Raw genomic sequence first — 23,692 nt, 5'->3', positions numbered from 1 at the left:
AAAGGTTTCCCACAACTTACTCAACTATGCCAGAGCCCATAGTGGCTTGTGACTGCACACGGAAGTTTCCAGCATGAATAACATAATGATCCCTTTGAGCCTGGGTGCCGAACCATAGGAAAAATCACACGGATACCCCGGGATTCTCCTTTAGACAACACTGGATTTCCCCAGGTGCCCACAAACCAATCCACCCAGATGTGTGTTAAAGTAGCCACCTTAAGTAAACCCTTAGTTCATCATAATACTCACAACTGTCATGAATCACTCAAACCAAACCACGTCTACGAGCATAGCATAGCAAAGAATAATAAGTGTAACATAGTAACTCCCAAGGTTTGAATAAAAGGGCAATAGGTACTACCTCAACAACTACTTCCCAAATACCCACTTGTTAAACAGATCCTACTCATGCAATGTTTGAGGATTGATACTCATGCATAAAATCTGGGTAATAAGGGATATGATCAAAGTGTTACTTGCCTTGCTGACGATCTGAAAACCCTAGTGACTCGTAGTAGCATGCTTCGCACTCCGGAAACTCTATTGTGAATAAACAATAGCATACATAAGCATGCAAGGGTAAAATTCAAATGAAAAGATCCAAACTAAAAGTTCAACTGAAGAGCTTCGATTTGCAAAAAGAATCAACCAAATTGGAGCAACGAAACTCAAACTATGAACAAAATAAGTTCAAAATCAAAACTACTTGAAACCAAATTTTAAATTGTCAAAACCATGTTCAAGTTGATTATCTGGAAAGAGGGGAACAAGATGAATATTTTGGCATTGGTTTCACTGGGTTTGGAAAAGCGAGCAAAAATTTGCGAGGGTTTGAAGATCAGGGACTAATCTGTGAGAAAAGTATTTGCAGATAGGTCCCTGGCTGAAAATAAAATAAAAAGAAAAACCTATCGAACGAATGTTCGCTAACAGAACCAAACGAACGAACGATATTCGCTACTACGGATTAACGGATGAGCGTCCGCAAATTAGATCCGAACATAAAAACTGAGAAAACGCTAACCCTAAAAATAAACCGATCTAAACCGAAGAACCGAATAAAAAACGAAAACGAACCGGCGAACCGGGGCGGTTTTTAAACCGGTTCACGACAGCGGGGTTAATGGCGGTGGCGGCGCGGGACGACGACGGCAGAAGGCGGCGCGCAGCAGCGGCAGCAGTAGTGGCAGGCGGCGGCGCGGGTCGACGAGTGGGCGGCGGCGGCTGCGGGTCGAGGTGAGGGAGGAGGCGGTGGGGTGGAGGCGGTATATAAAGGGGCCGGCGGTGCCTTGCAGGAGGGGCGGCGGCGGCTTGTGTCCGAATCGGACACGGCAGCGACGGCGGCAAAGCTCGGGACTCCTGTCCCGAGTCGAAGAGGGAGGCGGCGGGCGACGCGGGCCGGCCTTCTCGGCCGGGCCTTCGGCCCAGTGGGGGAGCGAATTTTTTTAAAAATAAAATTTCGCCCGAAGAAAAATCCTAATAAAATTCAAAAAAATCTAAAAATACGATAAACAATATTCATCGTCTAAACCTATTATTTAGAACAAAGTGAACATTTTTCTGGCCTAAAAATGCAATTTTCAAATATGCACATTTTTTTATTTTAAAATTTCTTCTCCAATATTCCTCTCTTTTGAAGAAGTCATATTATCTTCACTCTTTTATTTTTACTATTGGAAATAATTAGAGAGAAAATATTAAAATCAAATTGACCCTCTTCTCAAATTTGAAAAAAAAATTCAAATATGAAAATAGTGAAACCTCCAATTCTCTCCTTTGGTCCTTGAGTTGCTTAAGATTTCTAGGATCACAACCAAAATGCAAATAAAATATGATATGCATATGATGACCTATGTATAACATCCAAATTGAAAATTGTGATGTTACAAACCTACCCCCCTTAAAATGAATCTCACCCTCGAGATTCGGGTTGGCTTTAAAATAGGTGTGGGTGGTCTTTTTGTAGGTCTTATTCTCTTTCCCAGGTGGCTTCATCCTTGGTATGGTGGCTCCACTAAACTTTACAAAACTTGATAACCTTGTTGCGTGTAACTCGGCTGGCAAACTTGAGAATCTTGACGGGTTTCTCCTTGTAGGTTAGGTCACTGCCCAACTGAATTGCATCCAGGGGCGCTGTATCTCTCAGAGGAATATCGGCCATCTAAGCATGGCACTTCTTCAACTGGGAAACATGAAACATGTCGTGAACTCCTGACAATCCTTCAGGTAACTACAACTTGTAGGCAACTTCTCCCATACGTTCCAGAACTCGGTATGGTCCTACAAATCTCAGGGCTAACTTTCCTTTAACTCCAAATCGTTTAACTCCTCGGAGTGGTGACACACGAAGATATGCTCGATCTCCAATTTCATAGACTACCTCCTTGCGTTTAGTATCGGCATAACTCTTCTGCCTGGACTGAGCTACCTTCAATCTATCTCGAATCAACTTTACCTTCTCTTCAGACTCTTTGATCAAATCTGGTCCAAACAACTGACGGTCTCCAACTTCATCCCACGTCAACGGTGTCCTGCACCTTCTTCCATACAAAGCTTCAAAAGGGGCCATCTTCAAACTAGCCTGATAACTGTTGTTGTATTAGAACTCTGCATAGGGAAAATCACTACAAAAAAAATACACTTCCATGATGATACGTGTTTGTCACAGTAGGTCGCTTTTTTTTGTCATGCATGTACATCCATGACAAATTTATGACAGAATCAAGATAGTCATACCTGTGCTGTCGTGGAAGTGTTCCATGACATTACCAAAATTATCATCATGGAAGTGTCCACTTTCATGACGATATATCGCGCGTCACAGAAGTGCTTTCGTCAAGGGTGACCGACACGTGGCATCCACCGTAACGGTACGCCGTTAAGCTATCGGGTCGGATCTTGGATCCGATAACCCGTTAACAACCCCGACCAATGGGGATTTTCCATATGTAGAATCATCATTGGCTAGAGGAAACACGTGTCGTCTCATCGTCGGGACAGATGTCATCCACTCACTGGACAGAAGGCGCCTATGATACGTCAACACGTGGCACGACCCAACAAGTTTAAATGGGCCTGCCCAACTAGAGGCCCACAAGATTTTGCGGACCATTATGGTCCGGCCTAGCTAAAGGCCCACGAGATTTTGCGTACCATAATGGGCTGGCCCAGCTAAAGGCCCACAAGATTTTGCGAGCCATAATGGGCCGGCCCAGGTAAAGGCCCACAAATTTTTTTTGTGCCATAATGGGCCGGCCCAGGTAAAGGCCCACAAGATTCTTGCGGGTTATAATGGGCCGGCCCAGCTAAAGGCCCACGAGATTTCGCCGACATTAATGGGCCGGCCCAGCTGTAGGCTCACAAGATTTTGAGGACCCTAGTAGGCCGGCCCATTAATTGGCTGCCATGTTTTGGCCAAATGCCGGCCCATATTTGATCCGGTCCATTAATGACCTGCCACGCTCCGGGCCTAATAGTGGCCCATATGAGATCCGACCCGTTAAAAGCCTACCATGTTCTGGGCCAAATTATGGCCCAGATCAGGTCCGACCCTTTAAGAGGCTTTGGGCTCAATTATGGCCCATATCAGATTCGGCCCGTCAACTGGACACTATGCTTTTGGGCCCACTTGCTAAAGGCCCACTTAGTTTTGTCCTGATATTAGTTTTGGCCTGTTAAGGGCCCGTTAACATTTCGGCCCTATATTAATTTCGGCCTATTAAAAGCCTGTCATATAGTTGGGCCTAACTACGGCCTGGTTTGCATCTGGCCTGCTCGCAGCCAATATCTGATTGGGCCAAACAAGGACCCAGACATTTTTGGCCTGTTAAAAGCCCGTGATTTGATTCGCACAATCATGGGCTGGGGTTCATTTTGGGCTGCTGCGTAACTAGTAGGAATTAAGAACAAACCTACTCTATACAATAAATAAATTACGGCATAGTAACTAAGAATAAACCTACACTACACAATAAAGGATTTAAGGTATATTACATCCACTGGGCATCAAAGGTCGCCACCAGTGATCATAAAGCGCAACAAAGAAGCAGATTACAAAAACTGGGCACCATTGTAGTGTAACAAAATAATACTGAACCGAGACCACTTCCAAGACAGTTCAAGAAAGGTTAGCCTTGCGGGGGAACTGTTGCGCAAGATGCTGAGCAAGGCTGTGAGACCGGCCTAGTATGTCGGTCATAGCTTCCAGGTGTAGTTGTTTAGCGATGAGGTTCTTATTGGTGTTCTCTGCAATCTTTCTTAGAGATAGGACTTGAAGTCGAAGTTGAGTTGCAGAATGCCTTTCTGCTAGAACTTGGGACTGAAGAAGTCTAACTAATCCAGACAACGAATTCTGTGAGCTTGTCTAACTGTTAGTCTCAAGTAACTTGAACACTGCATCAAGACAAGACTTGGGGTTGTCTCGCTATCTTCAAGATGTTTTGCCTTCTTTGCTGCAATATATGTTGGGTTTGTCTCACAGCCTTCAGCATACTTGTGCATGCCATCAGGCATATCACCCTGAAACAAAGCAGAGAGATGATAGGTTTTGCACGTGTATAAACAAAGATGATAACTGTTCTGTCAATTCTATCCAATTTCAAATTAGAAAATAAAGAGTATGTTCAAAATATCAATAGCATAATTTGGCATTGTTCATAATGCGGGGAGCTTCACCATACTACTGGATTACCATGTCAACATAACAAGCATAGATGAAGGGCAAAGAAAATCATTGTATCTGTTTTGGATAATGTGCATGGCATGTTGTTCATATCATCAGCCACATCAGTAAGATAAAACATGAGATGACAAGGTGCAAACATGGGCTGCTTCACCACACACTGGATTATAGATCCACAAAAACAAGCATACATATAGGGAGTATTGAGTAATGTGCATGGTATGAATAAGGAATTTGGTTTTACAAGTAAAACTTAGAACTTACGGTTCTTACGAGCATGCATTTTGGTAGAAACAGCAAACTAAACAGCAGTAAACGATAGGGAGTATGAGCAAATTAAACAGCAGTTGAGGATAAAGGCTTTAGAAGGACCGACTTACATTAACAGTTAACACCGGCTTTATAATGCCCTTCTCCATGGCAAGGGTAGGATAACTCAAGAATTTCAGCATAGAATCTTCTTCATAAGCATTGCCTGTACTCTACATTTTGTAGAGAGTAATTATAGATATGATAATACCGGAAGGGATAGAGGACAATGAAGATAAGATGCAGATTGATGCTACATAATCAACTACCAATCCCTGGAAGTACAAGCGTTACAGGACAAAATGTACTGACAAGAGCAATGGGCTACACTTCTGCACTGGCATTGTCTGTGTATTCTACTTGTTGGTAAGATTAAATATAGATCTGATCTTTTTAGTAAATGGTGGGCGAGGGAGATAAGATGCAGAATGCTATAAAATGAACATATCCCTCTTCCCATAATACAAGAGTGTTTTGAACACTGGTGTACTGTACAAAACGTTCTTATATTATGGGACGGAAGGAGTAGCTGTTAATGTAAGTACAGTGATAGACCACGTTCAGTCCTTACAAGAGGACTGCAGAGCTAAACCTCTTCAAAAGCATTGGGTTGATTCTAAATTTATGTAAGAGTCCATACGGATCTTATAATGTCCACCAAATGGACGATTACGAGGCTAACATGTGCAGTGATGCTACATAATCAAACAGCTATGAAAGTAAGTATGGTCATACAGGGTAAGAGGTACTCACAAGAGCAATGCGGTGTGCAGTATAGTTGCGAGATTCTGTGGTCCCTTGAGAATGAATATTCTTCTGCTAATAGTTTTCATACAAGTGAGACATTAAGGCAAATGCAGAAATGTAGTTCAAATTGTGATGTGATATCATAGACAGTACCTTACGCTGTAGCCGAGACCAATGTGTAACAAGATTATTCCAGTCACCATCGGATAAATGTAGCACCGGAGACTTTACAGAAATTTCATTCAGAGGCTTGCCATCGAAGTGCGCTTGCCTCAGGTAGGAACGATACTTCATCAATGAGTGCTTGAAAAGCGCAACCAACCCTATCTCGTCATCACAATCCAGTTTGCGCCTCACCTATTTAAAGGAATGAAATCTTGTGTCTTCTGTCAGTAGAAACATATGCAGTAATGACCATGAATAACATTAGTACATTACTTACGCGTAAGTTGCAGAGGAAGACTGGAAATTGTTATGTGTCTGCGGTATAATCTTTCCATGAAGGAAAGATGCGCACAAATTTCCTGACAACAACATAAGCTTCGTCTTCTAAACTGGGAAGAAATGGAACATGGGTCCTATTTGCTACAATTGGGGCTCTCTCTGGTTCGAAAAGGGATTTGGCAACTGGATTTGGTGTACTCTTTGCTGGAATGGGGGTTTTGCGTTGTACAGCTGGTGCTATGTCAACTGGCATAATCATACTGTTTGCTGCAATTGGGGTCTGCTGAGTTGGGGCATCAGAAATGACCAGTGTAGTAGGGCTAGAGTATGCTAGAGTTGGGATATTTTGTGGGTCAGGTGATATTGCAACTACACCTAATGGGCTATTTGATTTATCATGTGCCACTACCTTTTCCAAATACTTTGCTTGTGCTCCTCCACGATCAGCAATCGCCCTCTTCCTTTTGAACGTCTGATACACAAGAACAACATTTGAATGGATAAATATGGTATGATGATAGATGGAATATGTACTGAAAATGGATAGGCAGGGCGTATTCACATACACAATGTGTAAACTAGGCTAATGGCAGTTCAACAAAGTAGAAGCAATGCAAAGCATCAGTTGCAAGATATGTGCGAGCAATGTAACCTTGGAAAGTTAGAGCAAGTACCTTGATGGGTGAATAAGATAGGGCATCTTCTGCTGACTCCTCCACTAGGGAGCTACATTGACTTAGGTCTCCCTCTAGCTCAGAATCACTGTTAGGATCATATTTTGAGCATGAATCTGTAGGTGGAGAGTGTTTGCATTGCATTGCATCCAGACTTGATTTCAGTCCCTTAATGCCAAGTTTGATAGCCATGGCATTGTTCTGCTTTATTCTTTTCATGCGCACAAGCTCATAATCATTATGACGCTGTTCAGAATCTGAGATTCATGAAAACATAAAAAGTAGTCAGATTATCTATGGAATGCATTGCGGTTTCAACTCGGAGAGTGTGTCCCTATAAACCCCTGCATATGCAAAGTTCACCTCCCCAACCGTGTTGACCAGACCACACACAGAGATACACACCTGAGTGGCGAACATGCATTTTCAAAACTAATTTAGGAACATTTAGCTGACCAATTAAAAAACTCTATTTTAATAATATCAGATTCATATTTGAACAACTAAGCTTGTTTAGCTTGCTGGGTGGAGCAGTGTTATTATGACACGAAGCATGTATTCTGATCGTATAGTGATCATAAAAGGGGGAAACTCTAAGCATATATTTTTTTTAGCAAAAGAGGGTTTCCCCTCTGATTTCTATTAAAGAAACCACCACGGAACCAACATGATCAATTAAACCCTAAGCATGACCAATTAAACCATATTATGGCTGTGCCATGGCAAATTTGAAGCTGCAAACCAAAGAAATGATATTTAGCATCCATTGTTTGCTTTGAACTAAGAACTAAATTCTAAGAGCTGAAAAGAAAGTAGAGTAACCAAGTTAAGATCTATTTTCTGGTTGAGATCAAAAAGTTGAGGAGATATGAAGTACCACCTCTCTTGCGGTGCCGTGTAGGCATCGGGGGTGTGATGGCTGTCGGTGGCGTTGAAGCAGATCTGCGATGGTAGATGGGTGCATCGGGGGGTAAGTCCCGTTGCGGTGGAAGAGAAGGTCGTGTGAGCGGCCTCGGCAAAGAGGATGACGGCGCTGATGAAGCGAGAGGACGCGATGCAAGGCTATGGGTCCGTCGCCATGGATGAGAAACGTCCATCTCTAGCAGTGGACGACGCGGTCTTGGTAGGCGCTCTGGCATGGTGGAGGACGGTGGCGATGGATGTGGTGGCGGACGGCGGCGATAGATGGGGTGGCGGACGGAGGCTGGTGTGGGAATGGGGTGTTCTAGTGCGGACGGTGTATGAATGGGAAAATGGAGGGAGAGGTACGGGGAACCATGTTTTTGGGACGCGCCTGTCTGAAATATGGGAAAGTTACGAACTTATCCCCCGTTTCAAATTTGGACGTCTCATCGGTTGGGGATAGGACGGTAATCTCGCATCTCCCAAATATTTGCCGGTAACTATTTTGGGCGAGGAGAGGGTGTTTTGCCACCCACGGTTGGCGCCCATGGTGTATGAACGGGGCTGACAGGTAGGGCGGTTGTGTCACGTCTGATGGAAGTTACACATCTGCCCCTATTTAAAATATTAGCCTACATCTATTTCGGACGAGGAGAGGGTGTTTTGCCGCCCACCGTGTATGAATGGGGAATGGAGGGAGAAATAGAGGTCTTTCGGATGAGCTTGAATCAAATGAGTTTTGCCGCCCATGTTTGATGCCCACCGTGTCGGAATGGGCTCAGAGGCGGTCCTGTCACGTTTAGTTGAAGTTACTAACCTACCCCTATTTAGAGCAGTGGAAATCGGGCCGATGGATTGTCCGTGTAATGGGTAGATAGTAATTTCCATCTCCCAAACACTTGGCTTCGGGCAGCCGATGTGGGAGTGGACATTTTGCTGTTTCTTTCGAATTTTGGGACAATAAGCATCCACGTTTACCCTGGCAACTAAATTCGAATCCATTTTGTATTCCTATATGAATCTTTATAAATCATTCTATGTGTTTTTATATATCTTCAAAAGGACGACAAAGATGTATTCCACTGTCATATGAATATGGTTTACAAATGCCAATACTCAAATTCAGAAACTAGAATCCAGTTTAAGGTGAATTCGAATATTTGGAACACTTCATGTCCAACTCAAATGTCACACGCAGCACAATTTGTACTCCCATTTAGATATGTACACAAGCGATGTATCAAGATTCAAATACCGAGTCAATCAACCAAGAATGTACGGAACTAACACACATATAAACACTTATAGAGTATATGGATCAATAATATCAACTAACATACATAAGCCAGGCCGATGTATTTTTTTGGCTACAACATCATCCTTTTTTAGCCAGCATCTTGGCCCTTTCCCATGCGTGCCACTTATGGTCCATCTATAATACTATTGCTGAATGCACATTCAGCCTGATTGGCATATTTGTAGGTCTGGCACAGCAATCCAAATGAAATGACTCCGAGTCTTATCAATTAATACAAACTTGTGCTCAAATAAAATTACAAACAAAAAAACAAAAAAAATTATTACATGATCTCTAAAACAAATGGTTTGATTGATTACATGAACAGACAACACAAAGGTTATTCAACTATGGAAAGAACATTTCACCTATGATTTACCAAGTAGGAATTTAATTTCCTTTTTTCCTTCAGGACCTTAACAATCTGGTCAGTCTTAGCTTGCTTCGTTTTGTAATCCACCAAATATTTAATGGTTGTCTTGAGTACTGCTTGTGATTGTGCTGTTTGCTTCCTCAACATGTCAACTTCATCTCTAAGTGTAGAAGCAGAATCTCTTTCTACCACTAGTTTAGCCTCTAGAGCATCAGCAGTTGGCAATTCATAATGCACGATTGGGTCGGTGCCACTGCTGTGGGATGATGCAACGTCCATGGGGACCTCGCTCTTTGATCTTGGGCTAACCTGTTTTGCCATTAAAGTTCCGATTGGATTCAGAAAAGTTGAAGTTAGCAAAACATCTCAACTGGGAGTTATAACAGCAAACCAGTTAAACAAACAACGAATTAAAGAGTTTCAATTGGATGCTGAAAAGTAGTTATTAACATCATTGTAACCCGCTATTGCAGTAGCAAAGTAGTTAAACAAACCAGTAGATATTTAAGTTAAGGCAAACAGGTAATTCTTAACAGTAAGTATCAAACACATAGATAGGCGCAGTCTACAATATGATTAACAGGCTGTGCCATTATGTAATCATTAGCAAACTAAATTAAACCAAGCAACATAATTGAACAATTTTGCAATAAGTGGCTAACTAAAATTCTGAGAAACAGGTAACTGAACTTACACTAGTTCTTTGTACAGGCACACTGCAACTTCTTTTTCGCTTATAAGGTTCTATGAAGGAGTCCATGGCATCAATTTCTTGGATACGCAGTCCCAATACTTCTTTCTTCCCACACTGCATGGGTAAGTCGAATGGTTAATCTGGTAAGATGGTGCGTCCTTGATATGTTATATGAGGACATGTAGTCAGCCTAGTTGTAGCCAAACACATCACACTGCCTTTTATTGTATATTTCATGCGATTACTTTTGGCATATCGAGATCTAAGAAATCTACAATAGGATGAAAAGACTGGCATCCTTCACATTATTGGCGAACTCAGTTCATAGAAACAAGCAATTCAACCATTCTGTGGGTAAATCAAAAGCGCCACTGGAATATTTTTCACTATCCAATCATACACGCAAAAAGGGGCGACACCACCATAGGGGCTGGTATGGGCGGCCGCCTCAGGTGGCTGGAAAGTGTGCACCTAGTTTGAGTCGTCCAGGTTGGCCCACGCTAGTTTTGTTCGTCCCAACGCACGAGCAGGCAATGTAAAAAATGAAGAAAAATGTTTCAATTTGGATGGGCCAATAACATAAGTGCAAGGCAAGCCCTATAGCAGGCTCGCGGCCCAAACGAGCGCCTCCCATATCGATCGACATCAGGAAAAATCCTAATTCATTCGCTCCAGCCTCTAGTCTGGTTCTCTCCTAACCTAGCTGCCGCTGGACAGACCGACACAGCACTTCCTCGCACCCTTGTTGGAGGGCGGTCACCGGGCTTCAAGCGAATGGAAGGACAAGAAGATGAAGATCCAACCCTGGGTGTAGCCTGCATGGGAGGCAGCGGCGGCAGCACAGGCATGGCATCGAGCTTGCGCAAACGGACAGTCGCAGCTTGTAAGAGTATCATGCGCAACGAGCAGGTACATCACATCCCTGATTATATCTAATTCAACTCTTCAATTTTTGGCCAATAGTTAAACCTGACGGTGTTGTAAAACTGCTTGTATGTAGGGAATCTATGAGAAAATGAAACCAATTTCTACTTATTTTGTAACTCCCCCAATCAATACTGAACTGACTGAATATGATGTATCTAATCAAGTTTCAAGTGCAAACATACAAGCTCATGTTGTTCTTGAGCCTGAAGTGTCTAATGAACAGACTGCTAATGAAGGATTTGATGCAAACGTTTTACATGCTCCTGGTGATGAACATATAGTGTCTAATGAGGGATCTAATGCAAGCATTTTGCAAGCTCATTGAAGGATTTAGTGTCTAATGATGATCTACTATGTTGAGAGAGACAGAGATTTGCAGGCATTGATGACAAGCAAATTATAGTGCATTTTCATAGCTTGAGGAAACGTCGAGGCCATCTACCAGAAAGTCCTCGTATCATGACAACATAGCATAAATACTTTTCTAATCTGTTTTTTGAAACTATTGGCATACTTGTGCAGGATAGATATATTGATATGCAGTTTGCGCACTGGTTATACGTGCAATTACACTTCGATATTTTCAGCCAGAGAACGAATAATTCAAGCAGGTACAGACCATGTTTGTAGTCCTTGTACACCATGTTGCATTTTGTGTTTTTTGGTGCTTGCATCATTTAGTGTTTATAATCTGAACTACTTTGGATCATTAGCTGGTTTTCAATGTGCATGTAGCTTCACATTTCTCAAGTTATGTTGATTTTCGGAGTGCAAGTGCCTTCGTATTTTTAAGTTAAATGTTCGCCCTGGTAACTTGAATTCGTGGATCAGCCACTGCACACAAATCATACACGAATGTCAGTATGAATTAAATGAAATGCAGGGACTTATGCTAGCTCGTTGTACAGGCTCACTGCAGCTCTGCTTGCGCTTGGGATGTTCCATGTAAAAGTCCATGTTACCACTTGCTTGGATGTGCAGGCCTTGTGCTCCTTGCATCCCCCTCTGCATTTTTGACATGGTGAATGGTTGATCAAATAAGAGGAATCGACCTTGATGTTGTACCGGAGGACAGATACTTACAAGGTTATACGGGTGTGCAGGATGTGTACCAGATCCCGTAGCGCCATCATGCTTCGCTAAAATATGGATTTGCTTGTTTCAGATGATATCTCCAGAAGAAATAAGAGTTAAGGTCAGAGTTGCATAGGCATGTAATCTAAGAGAGCAGTGAAAGGATATCCAAACATCGTCGGAACAGTGCACAAGGGAGTGATGTGTGGATACCTAGTTCGGGCCGGCGTTTGGGCATGCTCGCCTAGCTAGAGTGCGGGTCACTTCAGAGCCATTTAGGGTGATGCGCTAGCATTGGCTGGCCGCGCACGGATGCAGATCTTGAGTGGCAGCGGAGCGCTACAATGCGGTGGAAGAGACCATTGGTGAAGCCCCAACGGCCTAGGGGGCGGAGGTGCGACGATGTGCTCGGTGAAGTAGCCCCGGCGAGCTGGGAGACGACGTCGGTGAAGCGCACCTGATGCAGTGGAACTCGATGTCTGTGAGGCACGTCGGTTGCGGCGGCCGACGTTGTCGGTGGACCACCCGGTGCAGTGGACAAGGGCGTAGATGAGGTAGCTCCAGTGCGGTGGTGAAGCGCGACCGTCGTCTTCATCGTCGTCGTCCGGCACAGAGGTGGGGAACGGTAGGGAAAGAGACGAGACGAGGGGTGATTCGAGGGTTGGTGGCGAATTAGGGATTTGAGCAATCTGGGCACGGAAGGGGACGGTGGAGAAGAGAGATTTTGCAGGGCTGGAATTGGGGCCGCCAGATATTTCAATCTGAAACATGGAAGCGCGAACTTATATTGTCGTCGTCCTTTTTGGGGGGGGGGAGGGGTGGGTGGCTGGGTGCTACACGTCCGTCCGACACACGCGACCACCCCGACAGGACTATGCTTCGGTGCCTTAAGGCACCTGCCTTTGTGTCCATGACATATGGGCCCAACAGGTGGCTGGCCCACACGTCAGTGACCCAAAGGCAGTTTCCTTTAAGGCACTGAAGCAGCGTCCACCCGACACGACCCTGGTTTGCCTGGTGCGCCTACAGTTGAGAATGCAAACGAATCTTCTTTCATTTGCAAACGAATCTGTATGTATTACCATGCCCGTGTTTTCCTTGCAATAATTAGTCATTCGAAACGAGATACTGCATCCGTTCACTTTTGTAAGTCGTTTCAGACAACTTAAAATGAACTGTTTTGGACATTGTCTGAAATGTCTTCAAGGTCTTATAAAAGTGAACAGAGGGAGTACTATAAATTAATTAATGAGGAGTTATTTGAAAGAAATCGAAACGGTACCCATGCTAACGTGGATTAGAGTGTGTGTGTCACATAATTAGTTATTTGAATTAGAGTGTGTGTCACGTAGTTAGTTATTTGAATTAGAGTGTGTGTCACGTAGCGATCTCCAATTCTAACGTGGATTTCGCATTTCAATGTATCCACACTACTTTTTAATACAAATTCATATGTATATGATGAACACCATGGTAGTGAGAAAACTTTTGGATGGATTCAAACATATGACCTACAAAATAGCACAACAAACTGAGTCACTGTTAACTTTTCGAAACTTAGTATGGCACGAATTCGAAATAATTACCCGTATGCCTGGTCCTCGGTTCAAATCTTACAATGTACACTGAATTGAAACATCGATATTAAGTCTCGTACTATGTACATTCAAATGTTGTTTTTAGCCCCCCCCCCCCGCACAAACGCTACATACTTCATGTATCGGTCAATCTTCCTCTCCTAACCACCTTAGGAAGCTATCGGTTTCCAACACACGTTCATTCTTTCTCTCCATGTTTCGATCTCTAAGTCTCTCAACTACACAACCCCTTTTTCCGCTCTGTTACCAAATGTATTTACCTCACACACCCGCCATTGCACCCCATGCCGAGCTCTCTCTCTCTCCCCCCTCTCCCTCTCACCCTCTCGCGCTAAATACATGCATTGCCTATCTAGCCCCCCAACCTCTCGTGCATGCGCACGCATGCACGTTGTATATCTAGGTCACTCCCTCGAGACTATCTCACTCTTTCTTCCACACGGCGGGCCACACTCGCTCAATCTCGCTCTCTTTATCTGTGTCTCATTTAACCTCGTTTTCTTTCACACACAAATGATATATCTCCCTGTTTGGGCCTCAATCGACACACTCTATACTCTCTCACGCAGATTGTCTATCTAGGTCAGTCCACCCAAGCCGCCACCACTCTCTCGACCTCATGGTGGGCCACGCTCACTCAATCTCTCTCTCTCTCCGTATGTCTCGATTGACCTTGCTCTTTCTCGGACAAAAACGATATATCACCATGCTGAGCCCAATTCGACATATTCTCATTGTATACTCTCTCACGCACATCGTCTATCTAGGTCACTCTCTCCAACCCGTCTCACTCTTTCGATCGCACGGCGACCCTATGTGATCGGTTGACCTTGCTTCCTCTCACGCACAAAATATATCTACATGTCTGTGACTGGATCATCTCTCAAGCTCTATCTTACAGCCCTCACCCTTGCCAAAAAGCTCAATCGGACAATATCTCTCCAGAGCATATATATTTGTTCAATGAATGTCGGACCACACTCACTTTGTCTCTCTATCTATATGTCTCTCGATTGACCTCGCTTTCTCACACCGTATCTTCCACGCGTTGAAGCTACTACCTCTCCATCCCTCGCAAAGCCAGATCTATTTACATTGCGAGGGGCGCTCCAACCTTGGATTAATTTGTGTAGGCATTTATTCCGGTCGGTTTAGATTATATTTTCGTAGCATTCGGCCCACAACTACTCCAATCACCGTAGCGGGTAATTAAGCTACGGGGAGCACCTAATATGAGCACAGGGGAGCCGTTGGATCGAAGATGCAGTGGCACACACGAGGCCTGAATGTTTTATTTGCAAAAAAACCTTTGGAGAGTTTGGAAATTGCGTATAATTACAAAGACTACTCCCAAGCCATTGGATCTCACTTCCAACGGTGTAAAAACTCGTATCACCATAGTATCTAAGCTGCGGGGTGGATGTGATATTCTATGCCGCTGTCATTTTTGTTCGTAAACTTGCAAAAAACGTGTAACTTGTGCCGTTACTTGTCTAACCGCGCAAAGTGTTTGTTCAAAAAAACATCCTACAGTGAAATATTGGAACAACACACGGGGGTCCCACTTGTCATTAATCAAATTTGCACCTAAAACTAACAAATCTGAAAGACGAGATTCGAACTGGCAACCTGGACTACAAAGCGTAAGTCGATAGCCTGAAAAAATGAACGGTTGTTGGCTTTGTCCCATAACTTGATTTTATACAGTACTTGCGTTGAGTAGAGTAGAGGGAGTGCCTCGTCAACACGTGCATGACCGTTATCTCACTTACTGGTGGGTCCCAGGTCTGCGATCTCAATCTCTCTTCTCTCCATCGTCTAACCTTTGCATGGGCACACACGAAGATCGGCTCTAGCTTGCCGTGGTGTTATTACAACTAAAAAAACATGAAAAATAGAAGAATCCCCTAGAACAAGAGATGTTGTGGCTGGTCGAGACAGAGCTAACCACATCTACCCTCCATGCCACGTTTGCATGATGAAGCTGTGTGGCTAGTGGGGTGTTTTCAACTGACTGGCTGGGTCCTGATGTCGAACCATAGGTACTCTACTACGTCTGATATAGTATATTTTTACATGCACATTTTCCTCCGTGCCGAGACGTGGCACACCCTACCGCGCGGTTTCGGGGTCCTCCCGGGTGGTGCACGCATATATTCTTCCTGATGTGGGACGCCCTACCGCGCGTTTTCTGGGTCCTCCTCGGTCGTAGCGCTGAAGCAAGTAAATGAGTCGTCAAATCACGAAAGACCACCTTTCCCGCCGAGTACATCAGCGAAGCACGGTGGCTAGCTAGTTGGGCTAGTTCGACCGATTAGCTAGGCTGCCGCCACATTTGTTTTTTCACCCCTTTATTTATCTACTTTTCGGCAGGTAAATTTAAATATCCACCGTGGCGTTGCTCTGGTGTTTGGGTGCGGCAGGATTTTTAATTTTTTGATTGACGGGAGCAGGCACGACAGGATTTTTAATTTTTTGATTGACGGGAGCAGGCGCGGCAGCAATTAGTCACGATGACTCCGCCTGTACCCACTGCTCCCTGATGTGAGAAGTCGTCGACTGGTGTTTTACCGTGGTGAAAACCAAAATATTCCCCGCTCCCTCCGCCTTCCCGTAGATTGCATTTCCTTTCAGCCATTTCGCCCCCTTTGCTTCCTCTCCCCATTGCTTCTACCTGGTGCCATGGCGGCGCAGCAGATCACGGAGTCCGAGGTGAGGCTCCTGACACAGGAGCTCCATGCCAAGGATGCAGAGCTCAGGGCCAAAGACGTGGAGCTCCGTGAGCTCAAGGAGGAGAGGAGTGCCATGCTCCTCCGTTATGTGCGGGAGTTCACAGAGCTTCAAAAGCGGCAGGCGTCCACCACAAAGATGCTCGAGGCGTCGGCGGCGTTGCTGCAGAAAGTGGGAGATACGATAGGCCGTCAGGGGAGCCGGCTGGAGCGCGAGCGGGCCGATCATGACGAGGTCCAGGATCGCCTCAGCCACTTGGTGAACCAAGTTGCCACGCACGTGTTGCGGCTGCGCGATGCCTACCATCGTGCCAGCGCGACGATGCCGGCCGTTGGACTAAACCCGTTCGACCACCCAGTCGACTTCAACGAGCTGCGGCTTCCTGACCTAGTCTCCTTCTTCACCTATATCTCCGAGGAGCCGAGCCATCTCTGCGTGATGGTGGGGGCTGAGCTGGACAAGGAGGGGTTGCGGGCTGCCGTCGCCGTTGCCGGGCGAATCCTTTCAGGGCTCCGTCACCGGAATCCATTCGTGCCGTTGGACGCCGTCTTTGACGAGCTGGCTCCTGTCGACCGGGAGCGGGCTCTACGGGCGGTTGCACCCTGCATCACCAACGTCGTGCGCCTCGAGAAGTAGAGGGACTTCGGTGGTGTTTAGGCGCCCTCTGCATGGGCATGTCCATGTCTCGGCGCAACATTACCGTTGGATCAAACTCAAACGGTGCATATCAGTCACGGTAGCACAAAGCGTGTGGGTGTGTTTGGTTGCATTCTCATCTCAATACAGTTGTTTCCTCTTCATGTATTTTTGTCAACCTACTAGTGTGGACTCATGCACCCTTCATGCACTCTGCCAAACACCCAAAAGTGGGTCAAGAAGGGAACTTTTGCTCCCATTCCGTGCACCCTTCATACACCCTGCCTAACCTATTCGTGCTTCATGTGGTTCATGTTTTATGGAGTACTGTAGCACCGTACTCTCCGTGCGCTGTGGACCTAGTTCTGTTAACATTGATCTCACCGTCCATTCTCGACCGGACAGTCGAAAAAGCGGTACTATGTTACATATAGGAGTAGTTGACATGCACACAACATCATTTGTTATCGTCATATCTTACTACACTAGCAACAAGATTGTGTAGTACTGACGTATGAACCACTACACATGCCTAGTAGTAGGAGCACTGTGTATGTTCAAGTGGCTGCCGTGTTTTGCACTCCTCCGTCGTAAGAGTGGAAACGCTTTCTGTAATCATTTTTTTCTGCTGAAAAACAGTGGACATGCTCTACCGTGCGGATCCTCCTCCAGCCATGCACTAAATTACGCACTTTCACCGACGTGTGGGACAGCCAGCATCGGGGTCCACCAGCCATGCACTAAATTACTCTGTAGTAGAGTGACGGTAGACTACCTCGATTGAAGCGCTGCAGTAATGCCCAATGTGCCGTCAAATCACAAAACCCCCTCCTTTCCAGCAATAAGTTGGACGGACGAAAAAACCATCATTTCACTCTTCTCTCTCAGCTTCCTCTCTACCCAACCCTCGCTTCTGCCTCATATTTTTCCTCATTTCTTCAAGAAAACCCCGACCTGCTTCTGCCATTGTTCTTCTCTCCCAAAGAAGGAAAGGTGAGTGCATCAATGGTGTTGATTCTGGCCAAGGCCCGGTCTTGCAACCCCGAGACTGATCCTATAACTCCCTCTCTTTTCTTCTTTTGGGTTTGTGATTATGGTTTCTTTTCTTTTATTTCTATTTGACAGTTTCTTGATGGACGCTCGAGCACCGGCCGAAGTAATGTCTATGGCTCCGGCCAAAACCATCAAGGCTCATGGTATGAAGAAGCGCAAGCACCCAGCCGAGACTACCGCAGACAAGCTCAAAGCCATCGCCCTGTCCAAGCCCCCCTCTCCAGGATCCCTCATTAAGCAAGTCCAGGTAATATCTCTTCTTGACGATCTTTTTCTCGATCTTGATCGTGTTTTTTCATCTAACACGTAGTACTAGTACTAGTAGTACAACTTTCTGGGTGATCTCGCATGTGATTTTTGTGTGCCAAATGACGGTTCTAAATTCCTCTTTTGACCAAAACATACAAGAGGTTGACACTGATTTCTTATAGATTACTTTCAACTACTCCCTCTGTCCCAAATTTCTTGTCTTAGATTTGTCTAGATACGGATGTATCTAATAATAAAATGTGACTTGATACATCCGTATCTAGACAAATCTAAGACAAGAATTTTGGGACGGAGGGAGTACTTTATGAACATCAATGCTACCTTTTAAGAGGGTATATTTGCCTCAGTAACTTGTGTTATGGATATTGCATGTAATCCCTCTGCTCTCATGCCTTTGAAGACATGTTCTAGTGTCTTTGTTCACTCATTTCTGTGCGTATATGTAGTCATATATGGAGTATAATATCGAAAATCATCTTATATTTCTGAACGGAGGTAGTAATAAAATATGGTTTCTGTTTGAATTAGAACCAGGTTCGTGGTGGAGATGAAGTTCTCAAAGTCATGCCGTGTGAACTGGAAGACCTGATGATGAGTTCTACTGCTGAACTATCCAGCTGCTGTGTGCTTGTTGCCACGTGTCCTGAACTAGTGTTTTCCTGTAGCATTGTTGCCAGGCGTGTTCTCGAGGATGTACTTGACCACAACAATTTCCTAGTTGTGCCTTCGATTATGAAGGGTGTGGTTCTTGTAAAGCTTCCCAACAAATCTGATGCGGCATGTCTTCATCATCATGTTTATGAGTGGAAAGACCACTCTGTTAGGTTCTCCAAGGTTGACAAGATGGTGATGGTGCATGTAGTCATCTCACACGAAGTCCATGGCCTAGTCAGTTATGCGGGGTTCATCCCGTAGGTCGGTGGAAAGAAATAGTCTGTAGAGTTTAGTTAGTGCAACTTTGCTTGTCTGTAGTAAGTACTATTGTTCAATACTTGATTTGTGTTTGTGAACCCTGTATTGTTTATTAGTACTGCCGCTTTTGGTGTGTGGTCAGTCCAGAGAACGGTCTATGTTTATGTCTGTCCACTCAATTCAGTCTGTATATTTTGAAGTATCCATATCATATTTTTTGTGAGGACGGTCTATCAATTATGGTTACACTCCAATATCTATATGCATTGCAGGGTTTATCGCACCCACCAGGATTTCCAGCCCCATGGATGTTCAGTCCATACGATTTGTCACGACCTTTGGATTGTCCTTCTTGTGGGAGTAGGCGGGCCCCTGCATACCACGCGTAGTTGAATGATCAATCTTCTGTTTAGTACTTCAACATAGTGATTTCCTGGTAAGGATTCACTCGTGTCACATCAAGTAAATCTTCTTGATTTACTGTCTAAATCTTATTGATTTAATGTCATGTTTTCTTTCTTTTCCTGCAATTTTACGATGCAGGTTTCGCCATGTGACATTCATCACAGAATAAACCGTTTGGTTTGCTCTACGATGGCTATTTTTGCAGGTTTCACTTCTTATGTCGTGTCAGTAATGAAGGCACTGTCCATCACTTATATTATTGGAAAAAATTGGATCAGTCTGTTGTTTGAGTACAAGCTGAATCCCTATGATGAACTGCAGTTTGGTTTAACAAAAACGCCACAATTAGTCCTTCTCGCGTTTAAAAGAAATGAAGAAAAAACTGGATCACGGTCACGGATCCTAGTCAAGTTAGAAAGCTGATCATAGCAGACCAGGCACGATCGCCGCTGTCTCGCACAGATCGAGCACCGACAGTTTCTCTAGCACTGACAGCGGTAGCATCTCAGTCTGATCCAGCTGAGGATTGGGCACCGACCGCGTCAGCAGATCAGTCTGATCTACCGGAGGATCGGGCATCGACACCGGCACCTGCTCCGACACCGGCACCAGCTCTACACGAAGCACCATCTACGGTAGCAGTAGCGGCTTCGGCACTTGCACCAACACTTGCACTTGCATCTACTCCGGCCCGTGCAGTTGCACCGGCAACAGACTGGGCTGCAGTTCGCACTTCATATACCAAAGTCCTTACAAAAACCGACATGTCCACCTTCTTGGTAAGCATTGGCCGCCCAAGTGCTTCGTTCTTTTTCTTTCCATGTTGTTTCACATGATTCACTGTGTTGATCTAACTGTTTGGGTATGTCTTCTTGTTTGCAAACAGAGAATTCCTAGAGCAATGAGGGAGTCGTTCAACAATCCGGGCGACCGCGGCCAAGTTTCTCTTACCATGCGCAGCCTTGGTGTGAATGAACCTGCTCAATATATCGTAAGTACAAAGGATGGTCGCATGATGATTGATGCAAAAGGATGGTCAAGGTTCAAATCTAAATCATATCTTGCGGTAGGGGATGATGTCAAAATCGCACTTTCTCGGCAAGGAGAGCTGGTCCAAATCAACTTTGAAATTCTTCAGTAGTAGCACGCAACTGCCTAACTGATCTATCCTCCGAGAGATTTTGATGTAATAATCTGGCATGGTGAAACAAGTGTCCTGTGTGTATAAGTAGTACGATAGTATTTTTTATCACATGGTATATCGTTGATAGAATTGCAACTCTGATTGCTGGTTAGGAACTATCGTTCGATTTCATTCCAATAGCTGTCGTGCTTTATTCAATTTTGTGTATTCGCCTTGCGACAGCATCTAAAACCAGTGCCGTACCGATCGCTTGCAATATGAAAAGCGCTGAGGTAGAACACATGGGCCCCCAAACATGCAGGGTCGGCCTGCGGCCCAAAGTCCAGAACCTGGTTTCGAGAAGAACTAGCTCAATGCAGAAGTGGCATCCTCCTCCTGCTGTGGGTTGGGCGAAGATGAATGTTGATGTTGCGTTATCTCGCAATGGTGAAAGGGGAGCCCTGGCAGTTGTGAGCCAGGATCATATAGGCTTCTTCCTTGGAGCATCGGCACTGGTGTGCGGAAGTGTTACTGATCCAGAGATCCTAGAGGCAATGGCATGTTGCGAGGGGCTATCTCTCGCTCTTGACTTAAACCTGCAACAAGTTCAGATTAGCACCGATTGTTCAGCAACAGTCAAGCATATCGGAGAGGCATACTTGGGGCCTAGCAGAGTTATTATGGACGATATCAAGATGAAGAAGAATATGTTCCAAACCATGGAGATCATACATGAAAAACGCGAGTGTAATGTTGAAGCGCATGTGCTCACAAAAGTTGCTACTTCTTTGCCCTGTGGACGCCATCTTTGGCTCACAGGAACCCCCTAAATTATTTGTATACCTACGACTGTTAATTCTTCAATAAAGCAGCTTTTATCCCTCAAAAAAGCATCTGAGTATTATATTCTCAGCTAAACCCCCATAATGCCCGTGCGTTGCAGAGGGAGTATATTTCTCAGCAAGGTGAGCCTGTGATATAAAAGATTTGTATATTTCTTTACAGAGGGAGTATCTCTCTGTCAAAAAATATATTTATGTGTAACTAGTTACTCCTGTCTTTCTACTTCCTTTCGCTGATATGTGGGGAAACTGGCAACGGGGTCCACGTGCCATATGCACAAATTAGAGTGCACAACTTCACGGTAGACACACCCCGGTCGTAGCATCGCAGTAATGCCCAATGAGCCGTCAAATCACAACCCCCCTTTCCAGCTTTAGCAGTAAGCTGGACGGACGAAGCGGCAATATTTCACTGGGCCTGCATCCCCTTCTCCCTCGTCTGCTTGTTCAGAGAAAACCCCCTCTCGGTGATTGCATAGGGTTTTCTCATGGAGAACCAGGTACGAATTCTTCATCCATCCCCGATAAACCCAAGTCCCTTGGTCGTAGGTAATCCTAGGATGGCAGCCGCCGCTGTTGATGCATTTTTCTTCCTACTGAATCTGGTGTGTTTCATTTGCAGTGCCCAAAGTGCGAGTACCCTACAGGTTTCTGCGCCCTCGGCGAGACGCCACACTTGTTCCTTCTCATCCTAACACAGCATTTTGAAACACGCACAGTATGTTCCTAGAATCCTCTTTTCTATCCGGGAGGGTGGGGTTTTTTTGAACATGATGTGTTCTCATATTATTTTTCCTACAGTGTATTATTTGCTCTGCCAGAACACATGTACTCAAGATGCTCGGCCTTTCCATAACTGAATACACTAGTTTAATGGTCACAGTGAAGACAAGCCATGGATATAAGTTCCGAGTTGGGTTCATGAACCAAGAAGATCGCTGCTTTTTTTATGGCCGAACTTGGATAAACTTTCTCAAGTGTTACAGACTGAAAGTTGGCGCACGAATGTTGATGGAAATAGCAGAACCTGGTCTCATCTTCACTGCGATCTTCCACCCCAACGTCGTTCCAATTGTTCATCCATGTTAGTTTTGTATCTGGTTCTTGCTTGTTGCCTCGATTACTTATTAATCCACCTATTCTGTCTAACTAATCACAATTTAACTTTAGAAGTAGCAACGAATCTCTCACGAAGATGCTACTTCTAACTAATATTTTCTTATAATTGGTGGCATGTGTAGGTTTTTTCAGAGTTAAGCAGTCTGCTCGTTTGTTACTCCGTAATAACTCGGCTGTTACTAATGGCACTGAAGTTGACTGGATCGACATCCACAAGTTCCTACACTTTATTGATTGTCTTGAGGTCCTTGTGGGGCGTTTCAATCGTGGAAGGCCACATGGGATATGTGTGCCACTGCTGCACTCGTTGAACAGGTCCAACTGTGTCGAGAAACTTATGGTACGAGCTGTTTTCTGTTATATATGTTGTTCATAAACTATTGCATATACACAATTTTACAGCTGTGATCTTCTTCAAACAGGAACTGCCGAGTTCTATTGTTCCTATACAGATGCCTGACCATGGTCGGGTCATACTTGCGCTTGGTCACAACATGATGTTTATGTCGACCTACTCAATTCCCCTTGGAGGTGAAAAGATACTTATTCATGGGTGGTCTCAAATAATGAAGGCCCGTCCATCTTGGAGAATAGGACAGAAGATTATGTTCACGCTTTTCCATGGCTCTAAAGCGAATATCCTGTTTATTGACCACATTGCGAGATGAAGCCGCTTTCAGAAGGTTGTGGATGCGCGGGGTGGCGCCTGGGCCTTGTCCTGGGGCTTGGCGGCCTCACCCTTGGTTAACTATAGGCAAAGTAGCACTGTTCGAGGCGTGCTTTGTACGGTTGAACCTGTATAAGTACTCATACTGCTTCCAGCTTTGGTTGTTAAGTGCCCTTGCTAGTTTCAGTTAAGGTTGTTAAGTACTACAGTC

The sequence above is a fragment of the Triticum urartu genome, chromosome 1 (assembly GCF_003073215.2).
Source record: "Triticum urartu cultivar G1812 chromosome 1, Tu2.1, whole genome shotgun sequence".
NCBI classification, from domain to species: Eukaryota; Viridiplantae; Streptophyta; class Magnoliopsida; order Poales; family Poaceae; genus Triticum; species Triticum urartu.
The sequence above is the reverse complement of the archived record's forward strand: the minus strand, read 5'-3'. Positions refer to the sequence as shown.